This window comes from Salmo salar, chromosome 10, assembly GCF_965601325.2.
Source record: "Salmo salar chromosome 10, fSalSal1, whole genome shotgun sequence".
In the NCBI taxonomy this organism is placed as follows: domain Eukaryota; kingdom Metazoa; phylum Chordata; class Actinopteri; order Salmoniformes; family Salmonidae; genus Salmo; species Salmo salar.
Genome location: NC_138300.1, coordinates 38256994 through 38274904, shown reverse-complemented (window position 1 = coordinate 38274904; position 17911 = coordinate 38256994). Strand labels below are relative to the sequence as shown.

General features: G+C 41.2%; 1 protein-coding gene across 1 annotated transcript in view; it reads right to left on the bottom strand.

The window, feature by feature from the left end:
- ptprfa (protein tyrosine phosphatase receptor type Fa) overlaps window positions 1-16126 on the bottom strand; it is a 370905-nt gene extending 354779 nt beyond the window's left edge. The window contains exon 1 of the mRNA XM_082956977.1: window positions 15804-16126. The gene's annotated coding sequence lies outside the window, so the exon portion shown is untranslated. The remainder of the gene's footprint in view (window positions 1-15803) is intronic.
- Window positions 16127-17911: the final 1785 nt, after the last annotated feature.

Genomic DNA, 17911 nt, shown 5'->3' with positions numbered 1-17911 from the left:
TGTATCCTAAAATGGCTCTGGCAACATACTAGAATGATGAAATTGTTATATTGTAAGAGGTGAATAGTGGATTAAAGACAAATGGACAAACATTTTCTTTTCGTTTGACATAAATCACACATCCCATTCTATTATTTTCATACTGTATATCTAAGATAATAGCAGGATGCATATTTTCACAAATTAGATTTTGATATTTCTCTGTCTCTGTTGTGCAGAACAAAACATGTGGGTGATTTATAACTAGCACTGGAGCAGCTACAATAAATGTCTCTGTTAGATCCATGTAGTTGCCACAGCTGCCACGTTCAACTGTCAAAAATATGAGGTTCAGTTCTAGCAATCCCCACTTGTGTGTCTACTAACATCCAGCCAGCTCATTTGGCTTGCTCTGTTTCTGGATTCCATCCTGTATTGATAGTATAAGGTACCACATGGTAGGTAGCGCAAATCTCTGGCAAGGAATAGAAAGCGATGCTCACGAAGAAGAAGAAATCTTCTATTTGTGCTAAACTGCTAACCCTTCACAGTGGAATCTAAAGGCTGGGTATTAAATTGGAAGATTGCTTGGCCCTAATGGCACCCTATTCCCTTTATAGTGCACTACTTTTGACCAAATCCCTATGGAGGGGTACCATTTCGGACACAATCTAAATGGGATGTTGCCCAAGGCAGTGGTGAAGTGCCAAACATCCAAAAGGCCCACTGTAAATGACACTACAACATTCACATTCAGTACAATACAGTACAGGCCTGAGGCTCAGCTAGCTTTTACTCCGATGCCATTGACACTTTCACATTGGGGTGCTTGTTAGTCCTGTAGAGCCATATGGTACAGATAGAGAGCCCTTGACAGTTGACAGTATTGAAAAATGTAATAATAATCAAAACTAGGGATGCACGATATATCGGTGAACATATCGGAATCGGACGATATTAGCTAAAAATGGCAACATCGGCCCGATGTCTAATTTAACGCCAATGTTAACCTCTTGACGGTCGCCTAGGATAGGGGGCGCCACAGCGCATTTTGAAAAGAATTCGTTCCCATTTTAAACGGCCTACTACTCAAATTCAGAAGCTAGGATATGCATATAATTAATACTTGTGGATAGAAAACACCCCAAAGTTTCTAAAACTGTTTGAATGGTGTCTGTGAGTATAACAGAACTCATATGGCAGTCAAAACCCCGAGACAGATCGAAACAGGAAGTGGAATTCTGAATTGCGAACTCAACTTCATCACGTTGCCTATTAATCACACCGTGAGCTATGGTTCATTGAGCACTTCCTATTGCTTCCACTAGATGTCCCCAGTCTTTACAAAGTGGTTTGAGTCTCCTACTGTTAAAACTGAATGAATGAGACGCTGTTGAAATTGGTCACATGAGGAGGGCCATCACCATTATGACGCCGGCGGCCCTGGCTTCCCTCCCCTTTCGAAACGTTTTGAAAGACAATGCAATCATCCTCCTTGAATCTTATTGGCTCTCTTGTTGAAAAACGCCCTGAAGATTTATGTTATACAACGTTTGACATGTTTGAACGAACCTAAATGGAAAAAAAATGCATTTTCTCGAAATGGCTGTCCAGTGGCCGACGGAGCATTTGGATCAGCCTTCAGACGCGCTAACAAGAACAAGCTCTTGGAACATAAAGGAGTAATTTTTTCGAACGAAAATACATTTGTTGTGGACCTGGGATTCCTGGAAGTGCTTTCTGATGAAGACAACCAAAGGTAAGGGATTATTGACAATAGTATGCAAGACTAGATGTGATATGCGATTGTTCCAAAATGGCGCTGACCTGTAACGTTAGCCTATTTTTCAGAGTATCACATCCCCTTTCATCGCAAAGTATGATTACCCAGTAAAGTTAATTTTAAATCTGGCATTACAGGTGCTTTCAAGAGATATTCATCTATAAATCTTAGAATGACAATATTACATTTTAAAAATTTCGAATAGTAATTTAGTAAATTGTAGCTCTGTTTCATCGGATGCATTTGAGGGAAAATAGTTAGTCAACGTTACGCACCGATGTAAAATGCTGTTTTTATATATAAATATGAACTTTATCGAACAAAAGAATGCATGTATTGTGTAACATGATGTCATAGGTGTGTCATCTGATGAAGATTGTCAAAGGTTAGTGCTGCATTTAGCTGTTTTTTGGTTATTTGTGATGCATGTGGTTGGTCGGAAAATGGCTATGTGGCTACTTTTACGATATACTCCTCTAACATAATCTAATGTTTTGCTTTTGCTGTAAAGCCTTTTTGAAATCGGACAACGTGGTTCGATTCAGGAGAGGTGTATCTATAAAACGCTATAATTTGAAAAAAAAATGAAAAAAAAAAATTATTACATTTTGTTATGCTAATGGCGATATGATTTTTCGCTGGATGTCCGTCCCGAGGCCGCACAGGGGTTAAAAACCGATGTCTAAGCTGCCGTGCATAACTATATAACGTTGGTACATGACGTAAGGACACCACGTAAAATGTTGCGCTACACGTGCAGCACAGCATTCCTAACCTAGCCCACAATGTCTGCTGTGTGGATCGAGCAGTCAACAAGTCAAGCAGTCATTTGAAAGAGTAAGAACATTTCAGCGAGACAACTCATAGGCGAAATCCATTAAAGCCAAGATAATGGAATTAATTCCCCTTGACAATCAACCGTTCTCTGTCGTGGGTGATGTTGGCTTTCGCCGACTAGTTGAGCACCAGTACACACTACCAAGTGCGGTATTTTTCAGATGTTGCCCTACCGGAGTTACACAGTAATAGCGTCACTGCCATTAGCTTCACGACATACATACTATGGAACACTGTTTGGGTCTTTGAGTGTAAAAAAAATACAGTAGCACTGTCAAAGCTGTACAAAAAAGTCTGCAAACAACCAAACACCGGCCACGAATTGTGTTTACAATACCGCGTTGGTAATAAAGGATCATTTGTTTGACCGCAACTTCTGGGGTAGCTAGCTTTTCATTATTCTTTGCATTTTTATTATTCTTTGCAATGATTTAGGAATCCTTGTGAGTAAGTATTAGCTAGGTTGCCACTTGTTATTCACCTATTGAAATTGAATTTCAGTTCAGGAAAATAAATAGCTAGCCAGCTACTTATTAACCCTGTTGCCCAAAGCTAATGTTATAAGCAGCCAGCTAGCTTTATCTGGCTAGTGATGCTCGACCGGACTGGGTTATGTGTTGTGAAGCTAGCCACAATAAGGATTTGGCCCAATAGTGGAATTTGCGGTTTGCCTTCAAAATAAAAGTATGTCATAGACAGTGATGCAAATGAATACAAATAGTAGAATTATGCCATACTTTTATTTTGAAGGCTAACCGCAAAGTCCACTATTGTGGCTAATCCTTATTGTGGCTAGCTTCACATAGATGGGTCCGACCACCATTAATGAAATAAGAACTGTCTTATAAATTAGGGTTATTGTAGATGATGACACCTAGCTATATAGTTAGCTTGCTAGCTACTGAAACAGATTATGTCGTTTTTCTATGTTTTTGGGGAAGAACATTGTTTGCATTCATGAGCTAGCTAGCTTTTTTTATGGCCAGCACTGTAGGTGCACGAGACAACTTTACCAGCATCATAGCATACGTATCGATGAATCGTTGTGACATATGAAATACAAGGGATAGTGTAATCAATGTGCAATAACTATGTAAAGAATGTATGAACGCGTTAAATTATTATGTGACGTGCAGTCATATTCAGGTCCTGATTGGTCAACAAGCTTATTTGACACATCAAATAGTGTTATTTGACGTGTATCTTTTTTGACATGCAAAGACCCAAACGGCGTTCCATAATAATCCTGGTTGAGAATGAAACGACTGAACAAATGACCAACGAAACAGCACAGCAAGTGAAAGAAATAGGCTTTAATTATGCTTTACTGGTAATGGTGACATACGTAAATGCCAACAAAATATTGCTTTGGTCAGTGTGGTGTGTGTAACCTTTATTTAACTAGGCAACTCAGTTAAGAACAAATTCTTATTTACAATGACAGCCTAACCCGGCCAAACCCGGACGACGCTGGGCCAATTGTGCCCTGCCCTATGGGACTCCCAATCACGGCCGGATGTGATAGAGCCTGGATTCGAACCTCTTGCACTGAGATGCAGTGCCTTAGACTGCTGCGTCCATGTGTGTGTTAACTATTTAACTGTACTAGAGTTCTTAAAAGGCTGCTAACATTTTAAATATTGGTTATCGGTATCGTTTTTTGGTGGGGCAAGGAAAATATTGGATATCGGTACTGGCCAAAAATGTCATATCGGTGCATCACTAATCAAAACCATTGTTGGATGAAAAAGTACAAGTGTCAAAACATTTAATTCATGTCGCATTGGCACAAGTCAAACCACAAGATATACACTGAGTGTACAAAATATTAGGAACACCTGCTCTTTCCATGACATAGACTGACCAGGTGAATCCAGGTGAAAGCTATGATTCCTTATTGATGTCACTGGTTAAATCCACTTCAATCAGGTAGATGAAGGGGAGGAAACAGGTTAAAGAAGGATTTTTAAGCCTTGAGACAATTGAGACATGGATTGTGTATGTGTGCCATTCAGAGGGTGAATGGGCAAGACAAAAGTTCTAAGTGCCTTTAAACGGGGTATGGTAGTAGGTGCCAGGCGCACTGATTTGAGTGTGTCAAGAACTGCAAACATGATGGGTTTTTCACACTCAAATGTTTCCTGTGTGTATCAAGAATGTTCCACAACCCAAAGGACATCCAGCCAACTTGACACAACTGTGGGAAGCATTGGAGTCAACATGGGCCAGCATCCCAGTAGAACGCTTTTGACACCTTGTAGAGTTCATGCCCCCAACAAATTGAGGCTGTTCTTAGAGCAAAAGGGGTGCAACTCAATCTTTTTTATTTTTTTTGTACACTCGGTGTATATATGACATTTAGTGGATGTGTTTATTCAAAGCCTATGGACACAAGACACCTGCCTTTACTTTTTCCTTCTCATAAAGTGGAGATAAAGTATTTCACTTGATTATTACCAAAGTATATTCTAATGGGAGATGGATCGGACTCTAGATAAGTGCTCTTCTAAATAAACATCAATGTGAAATTAAGCGTTAAATTGCAATTTAGAACAGCAGTATGCTTTTATCTGTTTCCTCTCAGATGTTAATTACACACGGTGGTCTCCCAGGAAAGACAGCGATGAGTTAGTTCCTAATTTTATCTAACCATGTAAACACATGTTAACCATCTTCAAGTATTGACAACGACAACGAAACTGACAGTTCTGTATTCACAGATGGATAAGGATTATGTTGCAATTCAAATAAAATCTCATTTTTATTTGTCCCATGCTTTGTAAACAATAGGTGTAGACTAACAGTGAAATGCTTACTTACGGGCCCTTCCTAGCAATGCAGTGAGAAAGAAAATAATAATAGAAATAATAGAAAAGTAAAACACGTAATAAAGTAATAATAGATACACAATGAGTAACGATAACTTGGCTTTATACAAGGGGTACCAGTACAGAGTCAATGTGCCGGGGTACGAGGTCATTGAGGTAGATATGTACATATAACTAGAAATAAAGTGCCAGCAGCAGCAGAGTATGTGATGAGTCAAAAATGTTAGTGCAAAAAGGGTCAATGCAGATTGTTCAGGTAGGTATTTGGTTAACTATTTAACAAACTATTTAGCAGTCTTATGACTTAGGGGTAGAAGCTGTTCAGGGTCCTGTTGGTTCCAGACTTGGTGCATCGGTACCGCTTGCCGTGCGGTAGCAGTGAGAACAGTCTATGACTTTGGTGGCTGGAGTCTTTGACAATTTTTAGGGCCTTCCTCTGACACTGCCCGGTATATTTCTGGTCCTGGATGGTAGGGAGCTCGGCCACAGTGATGTACTGGGCCGTCCACACTACCCTCTGTAGCACCTTGCAGTCGGATGCCAAGCAGTTACCATACCAAGCAGTGATGCAGTCAGTCAAGATGCTCTCAATGGTGCAGTTGGAGAACTTTTTGAGAATCTGAGGGCCCATGACAAATCTTTTCAGCCTCCCGAGGGGGAAGAGGCATTGTTGTGCCCTCTTTCTCAACTGTGTTGGTGTATTTGGACCATGATAAATCCTTAGTGGACACTGAGGAACTTGAAGCTCTCGACCTGCTCCACTACAGCCCCGTCAATGTGAATGGGGGCGTGCTTGCCCCTCCGTGTCCTGTAGTCCACGATCAGCTCCTTTGTTTTGCTGACGTTGAGTGAGAGGCTGTTGTCCTGGCACCACAAGTCTCTGACCTCCTCCATATAGGCTGTCCCATCATCGTCGGTGATCAGGCCTACCACGGTTATGTCGTCTGCAAACTTGATGGTGTTAGAGTCGCGTGCAGTCGTGGGTGAATAGAGAGTACAGGTGGGGACTAAACACGCGCTCCTGAGGGTACCTGTTTATGACAGATTTGTTCTAAATGTAAAAAACTGTTTCATTCATTGCACATGAACGATTCTAGGCCTACACAAATTATTTGAACAGCTTTTACAGTTGATGATAATTTGATCATTTTACCATGCTAATCTGATGCATTACATGTAGGGTTGCAAAGGGTCGGAAACTTTCCAGTAAGTTTCCAGAATTTCTCCGGAATTCTTCAATGGGAAGTTAAGGCCGGGAATTTGGGGAATTTTGCTTAAATTCATTAAAAAAAGTTAGCTTATAACAGTGAACCTTTTTTTGTGGGAATCACATTCCTGGTCTTGTGGCATATTTTAGTTAAACTATCCCCAATTCAATGGAATTGCAACCCTCTGTATGCACAGTGCACTCTTCCATCACATGTACAGCTGATTCTCAAGATCTTGCACACTAATGAGATGCTACTGAGCCCACACTACTACACTGTCTGAGCCAAGGACTACATGCTTTCTGGTAAGTTTTGATTACAATACTGGGTGGGGTGAATATATTTTATATGACATATGTGATTTTTTGTTAACTTGTAAATAGTAGCCTACAGCAAAGTGTGTTTAAATCATTTCTAACTTCTTAACAATTTCTGCTACGATGTGGGTTTTAGCTTGCTTGAGCCTGCTAACTGAGGAGTGTTAATTTACTTGTTTCCATACATGTTTCATTTTAAAACATTTATCTTACAAATTAGTTGTTAAATCTAACTGCTTAACTATTTATCTGTACATGGAATTGTATTTGGGTTTTTTTGATAAAAAAAGTATATTTTTTACAGGAAAATGCCACGGGCACTATTTGATGTGTGGAATCATTTCACTGCAGCTAATGTAGAAGGAAAAGCTGTGTACATTTGCAAATACTGTGCCAAATCGTACGTGAAGAATGCAACAAAGATGCAGAATCATCTGGCCAAGTGCATAAAGTTCCCTCAGCGCTCACAACAAGCAACCTCTGACAAAAGTCCCTCTACTTCTATTCGATGTCAAAATTATGAATCAGACACCTTATCGATAGCTACATCTCATGGTCCTCCTGGAATCCAACGTTTTTTGACTCAATGGAGGAACGTAGTCAGAGAAATGCTGATGAATGTCTTGCTTGAGCTGTGTATGCAACTGGTTCACCTCTGATGCTCACAGGCAATGTGTTGGAAGAGATATCTGAATGTTCTTCGCCCAGCATACACCCCTCCAACCAGACATGCTTTATCTACTAATTTGCTGGATGCCGAGTTCAACAGAGTTCAAGTGAAGGTCAAGCAAATCATAGAGAAAGCAGACTGTATTGCAATCATCTCTGAGTGGTTGAATGTTCGTGGGCAAGGAATAATTAACTACATCATCTCCACCCATCAACCAGTATTCTACAAGAGCACAGACACAAAGGACAACAGACACACCGGTCTCTACATTGCAGATGAGCTGAAGGCAATCATCAATGACCTTGGACCACAGAAGGTATTTGCACTGGTAACAGACAATGCTGCGAACATGAAGGCTGCTTGGTCTAAAGTGGAGGAGTCCTACCCTCACATCACACCCATTGGCTGTGCTGCTCATGCATCGAATCTGCTCCTCAAGGACAACATGGCACTGAAAACAATGGATACACTCTACAAGAGAGCCAAGGAAATGGTTAGGTATGTGAAGGGTCATCAAGTTATAGCAGCAATCTACCTCACCAAGCAAAGTGAGAAGAATAAGATCACCACATTGAAGCTGCCCAGCAACACCCATTGGGGTGGTGTTGTCATCAGGTTTGACAGTCTCCTGGAGGGGAAAGAGTCTCTCCAAGAAATGGCCATATCACAGTCTGCTGATATGGACAGCCCCATCAAGAGGTTCCTCCTAGATTATGTATTTTGGGAGAGAGTGGTAAGCAGCCTGAAACTCCTGAAACCTATAGCAGTAGCCATTGCACGGATTGAGAGAGACAATGCCATCCTGTCTGATGTTCAGACTCTGCTTGCAGATGTAAGAGAAGAAATCCGCACTGCCCTGCCCACTTCACTATTGCTCCAAGCAGAGGAAACTGCAGTTCTGAAATACATCAAAAAGCGTGAAGACTTCTGCCTGAAGTCCATACACACCGCAGCGTACGTTGGACCCCAAGTATGCTGGCAAGATCATCCTGTCTGGTGCAGAGATCAACAAGGCCTATGGTGTCATCACTACCATGTCTTGCCACCTTGGCATGGATGAGGGCAAGGTTCTTGGCAGTCTGGCGAAGTTACACTTCCAAGCAAGGGCTTTGGGATGGAGATGCGATATGGCAGTCGTGCCAACATATCTCATCAGCCAACTGGTGGAAGAGACTTTATGGATCTGAGGCTCTTTCCCCTGTTGCCTCCATCATCCTCCAAATCCCACCATCATCAGCCGCCTCAGAGCACAACTGGTCCTTGTTTGGGAACACACACACCAAAGCACGCAACAGGCTGACAAATACAAGGGTTGAAACATTTGTGGCCATCTCGGCAAATTTGAGGCTTTTTGAGCCTGACAACGAGCCATCCTCAACAAGGTTGGAAAGTGACAGTGAAGATGAGGCCTCAGTGTCTGATGTTCAAGAGGTAGACATTGAGGTCCAGGGAGAAGACATGGAAGCCTGAGAGGAAGACAACCAAAGCTTTAGTTTCTAGACTAACATTTTACAGATGTATGTTGAAAACCTTTTTGGGAGATTCGATGGATCATTGGGGATCATTCAATATTCCCTTACTTTTGTTGTTCAGTGAAATCCTCCCATGTGAAGAGTCAACTCATTTAATTAAAGTTTAATTCGTAACTAAATTTTTATTTATTTTTTCTATTGGAAGGATTTAATAATTTGTAATTATGTCTACTTATGATAAGGTAAAATGTTTATGTTTCTGTCTCCATATGATATGGTAAATATATCCAATGCAAAAAACATCTACATTTAAATGGCATTAATATAAATTTGCATATATTTCCATTAATTCCCATACTGTTTAGCTGTAAGCTATTCTTCATAGGCAATGCTCTTGTTGGAGAAAAGCTCTACTCTCCTATTCTCACAGTGGATGTACCTAAAGAATGAAAAAAAATGGGTTGTTTCTACAGGCAAACAAGGGAGAATAAGTAAGAATAAGTGTACTACGCTGTAAGCTGAGGCATCTCTGGCAGTTGGGGCCTGACAGAAGACTCTTTTTTAGAAAGCCAGTCATCCTCTGAGGTGTTATTAATTGATGATATGCAGAGTCTGTCTGTCTGTCTGTCTGTCTGTCTGTCTGTCTGTCTGTCTGTCTGTCTGTCTGTCTGTCTGTCTGTCTGTCTGTCTGTCTGTCTGTCTGTCTGTCTGTCTGTCTGTCTGTCTGTCTGTCTGTCTGTCTGTCTGTCTGTCTGTCTGTCTGTGCTCAAAAAGGTGATTCCTGCCTATTTGCAGAAAGACTGACAGGCGGGTGGGAAAACAGAGAATAGAATGACAGACCTGCCTAGTTATAAGGCTTCGCTGCAGCAACTTTTATAAAGTAACATGAGAGGAGGGCAGGAAAATCAACTGAATCAACAACATGTCAACCATCCTACTCTATGCTCTACATCCTAAAACAACCCTGCAGGTTGAACAGTGCAAGCATTACCTTTTGGCGGCTCGATGATCAAAAGAAATCCCAACATTTCGACAACTCAAAAGCTTCCGCTGTTATAACATTTATAATGTCATAACTAAAAGTACAAAGTATAAGAGTCCCCCTCTTCATCCTCCTCCTCCTTCAGCTGACAGTGTTTCACTTCAAAGTGCAGAAATTGTCTTCTCAACAGGTGGGACGGAGTCAGAAAGCAATGCAGCAAAAGCCTGCTATACACACAAAATATAACCTGAGTGCCAGTCTGTTTGTGCCATCATGCCAAATTCTCCTCACTCATTTTCATACCAATGACCACAGTGGAGTTAAGAGCACAAACAGATGTGGTAACAGGCTACCAAAAAGGTTCAAATAAAATCTAATTAAAATAAATGTGTTGAATTGAATAGAAAACACTATTGGATATTGTTGTGACACAGTGATCCCAATTTATTTAGAATTATTTCCATCTATTACCCACAGGCCTCGCAGTCACAAAGTGAACAGTTTTAATGAAGTTTATTCTGTTTAATAACGTTTACATTATTCAAATCTATCCACTAACATCCCATCCTGAGAACACAGACAGAAAGCAAAGTGACAGACCACATACAAAGTGTAGTGTTAGATACAGGGCCAATTGCCTTGGTATCACTGCGGGGGAATCATACCCTGTAGGGATGAGTCCCAAACAGCACCCCATTCCCTATACAGTGCACACTACTTTTGACCTATCAAAAGTTGTGCACTACATAGCAAATACAGTGCCATTTGGGACACAGTTAAGTCTGTGGTTGTGGATGATAGGATCTTGGCCTTAACGTGTGACGAGATGAAACAAAAACATTGACAGCCAGACCCTGAAGCCTATTCCTGGCCGAACAGCAAACAATGGGCCGGTGTAATTGAAAACCCAGAGCAACTATGTTGCTGTTCCATTGTGGGGAAATGAAGGAGATTGAAACCCTGGACTGTTCTTCAAATAGGTCAATCAGCAGATGGACAATACATTGACAACTCAGCGACACACTGCATGTTCAGGTCCCTTCTTGGGGACAGACACAGAGAGCACAGCAAACACTGCCTGGGCTTGGACACTACAGCTCGGACCCTGTTGTTATTGTTGTTTCAACCATCCATCCCCAGTCCACACCACACAGGGGCTGCTTCCCAAATGGCACCATATTCTCTTTATAGTGCACTACTTTTGACTAGGACCCATAGAGATCTGGTAAAAAGCAGTGCACTTTGTAGAGAGTAGGGTGCTGTTTGGGATGCATCCAGTATAAATGTCTAATTCCAGTTCAGCCATGATAAGCCTGGACAGCTACCAAGCAGAGAACCCGGTCCACTGCGGCTAAGCAAATAATGATTTCGATATGAGGCAGACCGAGTATCAAAATCTATTTTAATATTGACTTGGGGAGTTGCACCATGGAGTGAGTTCTTTAAAGATGCAATATGCCCTCAAGTGAAATATCAATATTAGACTTGCAAAGCGTGGAATTGTAGTACTATGCATATGGAATGTATGCTGACTATCGTTTTAAATGTCAAAGTATATCAGTTTCTGTCTATTGAACTTCAAAGCAAAACATTCACACACAGTCAATATCAACATGACTATAGAACCCAGGGAGACTGTGAACCATTGGATGTAGCAGTTAAAAAAAGCAACACATTTTGCCATGGGATGTACACTGCGTGTACAAAACATTAAGGACAGCTGATCTTTCCATGACAGACTGACCAGGTGAATCCAGGTGGAAGCTATGATCCTTGATTGATGTCTCTTGTTAAATCCACTTCAATCAGTATAGATGAAGGCGAGGAGACAGGTTAAAGAATGATTTTTAACCCTTGAGAATAGTGAGACATGGATTATGTATGTGTGCCATTCAGAGGGTGAATGGGCAAGACAGAAGATTAAAGTGTCTTTGAACGGGGTATGGTAGAAGGTGCCAGACGAACTGGTTTGTGTCAAGAACTCCATCACTGCTGGGTTTTTCACACTCAACAGTTTCCCGTGTGTATCAAGAATGGTCCGCCACCCAAAGGACATCCAGCCAACTTGACACAACTGTGGGAAGCATTGAAGTCCAAGTGGTTTTATAATGCAACCACCACTGATACTAATTGGTTGGGGGCCAGCAGCATACCACCCTGCATCCCACTGATGACTTGCTTCTGAAGCTAAGCAGTGTTGGTCCTGGTCAGTCTGGATGGGAGACCAGATGCTGCATGAAGTGGTGTTGAAGGGTCAGTAGGAGTCACCCTTTACTCTGGTCCAAAGAAATATCCCAGTACTGCAGTGATTGGGGACATTACCCTGTTTTATTTATTTTAACCTTTATTTAACTAGGAAAGTCAGTTAAGAACAAATTCTTATTTTCAATGACGACCTAGGAACAGTGGGTTAACTGCCTTGTTCAGGGGCAGAACAATAGGTTTTGACCTTGTCAGCTCAGGGATTAGATCTTGCAACCTTTTGGGTACTAGTTCAACACGCTAACCACTAGGCTACCTGCCACCCGTGTAGGGTGCCGTCTTTCAGATGGGATGTTAAATGGGTGTCCTGACTCTGTGGTCACTAAAGATCCAATGGCACTTATCGTAAGAGTAAGGGTGTTAACCCTGGTGTCCTGGCTAAATTCCCAATCTAACCCTCATACCATCACAGTCACCTAATCATCCCCAGTTTGCAATTGGCTCATTCATCTCCTCTCCCCTGTAACTATTCCCCAGGTCATTGCTGTAAATGAGAACGTGTTCTCAGTCAACTTATCCCATCAGCATTCTGTAGCTAACTGCTACAGCAACATTACGTCACCGTGCCCTGGCTGCTTGTAGCGTGCCGAGAAAGGAGGGACAAAATATACTGGTCCTCCCCACTAATGTGTTTACCCTTGCACTCATCCCCGAAATGACACACCATTTTTGAATGTAGAAAGCACGAGTGAACATGAGCACAGAGTCAGGGCCCCAAAGAGAGAGAGACAGAGTGGGAGAGGAAGGGAAGGGAGGGTAGAAAAAAGAGGAATGGAGAGAGCGAGCGAAAGAGAGGGAGGGAGGGAGAGAGAGAGAGAGAGAGAGAGAGTGAACTGGGTGTGAAAGGAAGGGAAGGGGGGTCCACTGTGAGAACAAGAGATTAGACAGAGAGAACTGGAGAGTATGGAGATGGGAGTGGTTACAACAGAGGAATAGAGAGAGAGACTTGAAGATTGTAGAGATGAGTGGTTACAACAGTGGTAATTATGGTCTGTCAGGCAGCAGTATATGCCTTTTGTTTACCAGTGAGGGCTCAGCATCACCAACCGGGTCAGCCACTCATTAGCTGAAGGCAGAGGCACAAACAGATGCACTGGCCACATCACGATACAGCCTAGCTGTCTCTAATAAGACACTCAGTCACACACACTATATCTGGTGCAGTGGCAGGTAGCCTAGTGGTTAGAAGATTGGACTGGTAACTGAAAGGTTGCAGGATCAAATCCCCGCGCTGACAAGGTACAAATCTGTCTTTCTGCCCCTAAACACTGTTCCTAGGCCCTCATTGAAAATAAGAATTTGTTCTTAACTGACTTGCCCAGTTAAATAAGTTTCTTGCTCTACTCCCCTTCTCTCTCTCTCACACACACACAGAGCAACAGCCTCCTCTCAAATACAATATTAGATTCTATATCCCTCTGCACCTCTCTTGTTCAGAGGGGTTGGGTTAAATGCAGAAGACACATTTCAGTTGAAACCATTCAGTTGTACAACTGGCTAGGTCTTCCCCTTTTCCATAGAAGACAGTCAATGCTATTCTAATGTATGTAGTGAAGTCCACCCTCATGAATCTACATACTACATACAACTCAAGAGTCCTTTAAAGGACAAATGCAAATAATTAGTCATAAATAACCATATCATTGGTGACAAATTATCATGAGAGATTTAACATGAAATGTAATTTAATATGAGCTAACCATTTTTTAAGTGCTCCCTTATGAATATACCAAGCAAAGACAGATTTTAGGAAGAATATACATGAATTTAGATTGAAATTCTTGTTCCTTCTAAATGTAGGTGTACTTTGAAATAAAGGGGCACTGGGATTCCTACTTAAGAGCATTGGGAGAAGAGACACAGCTACCGAAATTAGATCTTAATTACTCAGTCAATGAAATCCCACTGGGCATAGACATCAATTCAAGGTCTAATCCACGTTGGTTCAACGTAATTTCATTGAAATTACGAGGAAACAACGTTGATTCAACCAGTGTATTACCAGTGGGATAGTAAAAGCCAAAATTCAGGAATTACTAGAAATTCAAATAGGTATTTAGTAAAAAAAAGTGCTATATTATTACCATTAGTAGTAGTATTTGTATTACTATAGGTATTATTATAATTATAATTATTATAATGCGACAATAATGGAATTGCATTTTTACAACTTTTACAAAAACGTATAAGGCTAAATGAATGCAAAATTATTGATGCACGCTATAGCGAGTCGAACGCATACTTTTATATTGTAATGGTTCTGCATAAAGGAGTAGTCAGGTAGCCTAAATCACGCAGACAGCACAGAAACAGAGCGAGAACGAGTTGGATTCAAAGGCGAATGAATGCGTCAAACCCAATAGATGATATTGCACTCTCCTCCTCAACTCCAATCTCTCTCCCTAGAGAGACTTGCTGTGTGTTAGTTCTGCTGTGTGGACCACTGGCTGTTTTCAATTGATGTAAAAAGTATATTTGAAAATGATCAAGGCTAGAGCATGTACTCTGAACTGCTCTAAAAACGTAGATTTTATTCTACACAAATGACAGCGGGGAAGAGACAGGCCAATAGACTCCAACATTGATGACATAATTTTGTGGCTATGGAAATAATGCATAATGTGGATTGATGAGAAATGACTGAAATTAATTGATTTAGCGCTATTGACCCCCAGCATCTCGATATTCGCATGTTGCAAATATAATGTGATAAATAAAGCAATGACAGTCAGGCTATCATCCATAGTTTTCAAACACTCTGAATCAAATCGGTACGTAGCCTAACCATCCGTTTCATCACCAACACCAGTCTGCGCAGAGCCTTGTTTCTATTGGTCCATAAACATCTAATTTGCTGACTGTGGACGCCGGATTTGTGGGCTACAATAATGACCTTCATGTAGTCTATGCATTATAGTTTAAGATTTGACAATTATATAAATTAGTATCTTATAGGTAGCCTATCGAACTGCAAGTTCGATACATATGCCAAGTATTGCGCAAACAACTAGGCTAATATAAAACTGAATTGTTCAAATCACTTATATGCCCCATGTTGTGGCAACGGATACAATGGTTTTAGTGCTAGTGCTTGGTTAATTGACCTTCTCTCTCCACATCATGCAATTCACCAAACATGTTTGTCTCTGTAACAGGTTCCACGGGTGATCAGAGCAGAGCGCGGCTTGACAGGTGCTCCTGCCTGCGATTTGCCCGCGAGGCGTGCGTAAAGCCGTATTGATCTCGAACAAGCTTTGAATCAATGGACATTTGGATGCATGTCATGAAGTAGCCAGACAAACAATATCCCGCTCATACTGACCACATAACTTTTCAACATGACGAAATCATGCTTTATCAATAACCAGCCTACATCTCAAACCAGTGGTCATCGTTAGCCTATCAACAAGATGCCGTTTCGCCTCAGCATCAGTTGTCAACTGAATATGAAAAGCGAGAACTCACCCTCTAGGTCCCCTGGTCGTTGGCATTTCTGTTTTAGCAAATAGCAACCACTTGCTTCTCCCGACCACTTCAGAAAGAGTACAATTCCTTTCCTTCTCAGCCCAGCCGTCCAGCTCACTCTATTCCGGGTATGCGTCCTCTCCGTAATAAACTATACCAGGAATCATTTCAAGTATAATCCTTGAGATGTATAGGACCTGGGTGGACAGTTGTGCTAAATTAGACCATATATTTTACATGTATAGCACCAATGTGTGTCCGAAAGTCTCCTCTCCTCTCAGTAGCTCACCAGCTGTTCCTCGCGCAGTGACTGTAGCGTTCATGAACACACAATAATCCTCCTCTCTCTTACTCGCGCACAGCGTTCTGCTTTGCTCTCGCACACAGGTTGTCCGCCGGCATTCTCGGGCTTTGTCGGATATGGTCGGTCATTTACGGCAGGGTTTCCCAAACTCGACCCCTCTCACATTTTATCGGACCTTTTGGAGTAATGGTTAAGGTGTTGTTAGGGTGTCGACTTGACGGTCACTGGACCTGCGTCCAAGTCCCAGTCAGGGCTACTCCCTGGACTCGCTACATTAGTGTCAGAAGTTGAATGGCGCAAGTGAGGCCATCGGAGAGGCAAGTACATGGTATAGGACTTGGTATAGAGAAGCGTGGGGACATGCTCTCAATAAGAAACAGGGTAACGTAGCGACCTTTACACAACACCTAGTTGAGCGAAAAAGTATACTTTTTAAAGTAATGTACTGCAATAATTGTTTTTTTGTCATTGGGCGGAGAGAAAATGTTGCAGTTTTAAAACTAATTTCATACAATTCTACCCATTGTGCAGAAAATGTAAACATTTTTCAGTTTCTAAAGTGCAGAAATCGCTTCACCATTTCCTGGTTTAAATTTGTTTTAGAGTTTGCCTAATTTCAGTGTAAGAAAATAATGACTAAATATGTTACAAAACAAACAAGTATAGTGTAGAGAATGATTGTACCAACTAAACTGCTGTGAAATATATTTTCCATAACCAAAAATGTTGTATTTTCAGCTGTTTGAAGCTGGTATACAAAACCGAAAGTAAAAGATGCAAAAATGAAACTTAAAAATGGGAAGTATAGAAATAGCACACCGAGAGCAGATCTACTGCTTCTTAGACTTGCTTTCAATGAGAATGACAGATCTATAACTCACATTTCTATCAGAGTTTTGTCAGGTTGCCCAAAAAGGTACATATTGCAGCATTAAAACGAATTTCATGCAATCCTACTCATTTTTCCATAGGCCAGAGAGAAACATATGCAGTTTTAAAGCTTATTTTCTGATTTGCCATGACTTATGCCATGTTCATATGATATCTGAGTGAGAGTGACAAAAACATTGATGTTTTTTTGTTGTTGCAGGATTTACAAAACGTCTTCTCAAAAATTAGTTTTTGGCTGATGTTTAGGCGGTGTTAGAGGTGTAACCATAGAGTTTCTAAACCCAGAGGAGCAACATTGCAAGACTTCCGGTAACGCTTGCAAAACAGACCAAACAGACCAGGTCGGGGTTTGAGAAGTCAATGAGTGAAGTGAAAAATTCTTCCTTAGTTGTTTATTTTCTCGAAATCTAAAGGCACAACCTAGATTTGAGAGAATGTCTTAAGTAGTTGAACATTATTATTATTACTCCAACCTTACATTTTCGAGAAGACCATTAGACCCAATGAGGTGTTTTTACGCAAGGGGTTAGCTAGCCAACATTGCCATGACATTGCCTAAAAGTGTGATCAAGGATTTCTATTGGAGAAGTAGTTTCTGCAAGTTGGACTCAGGGGTAGACTCAGGGGTAGACTCAGGGGTAGATGGGACACTCCAATTAGTATGTTATGTTACGTTACGTTTCGTATGGTATGTATTCATTTGTCGATCCTCATACTGTACTGTTTTTGGTTTAACTGCGTTGGAGCTGTCAAATTGATGTGCAGCTAGTACTCTTGATCAATGTCACGAAGCCACACCCATCCCACTCAAGTTAGATGTTCAGAACATGAAAGTGTAGGCTATATAGATAGATAGTTATGTTCAAATTGAAAATCATGACACAAAATAATTAGGATTTCTATCAGCCTAATT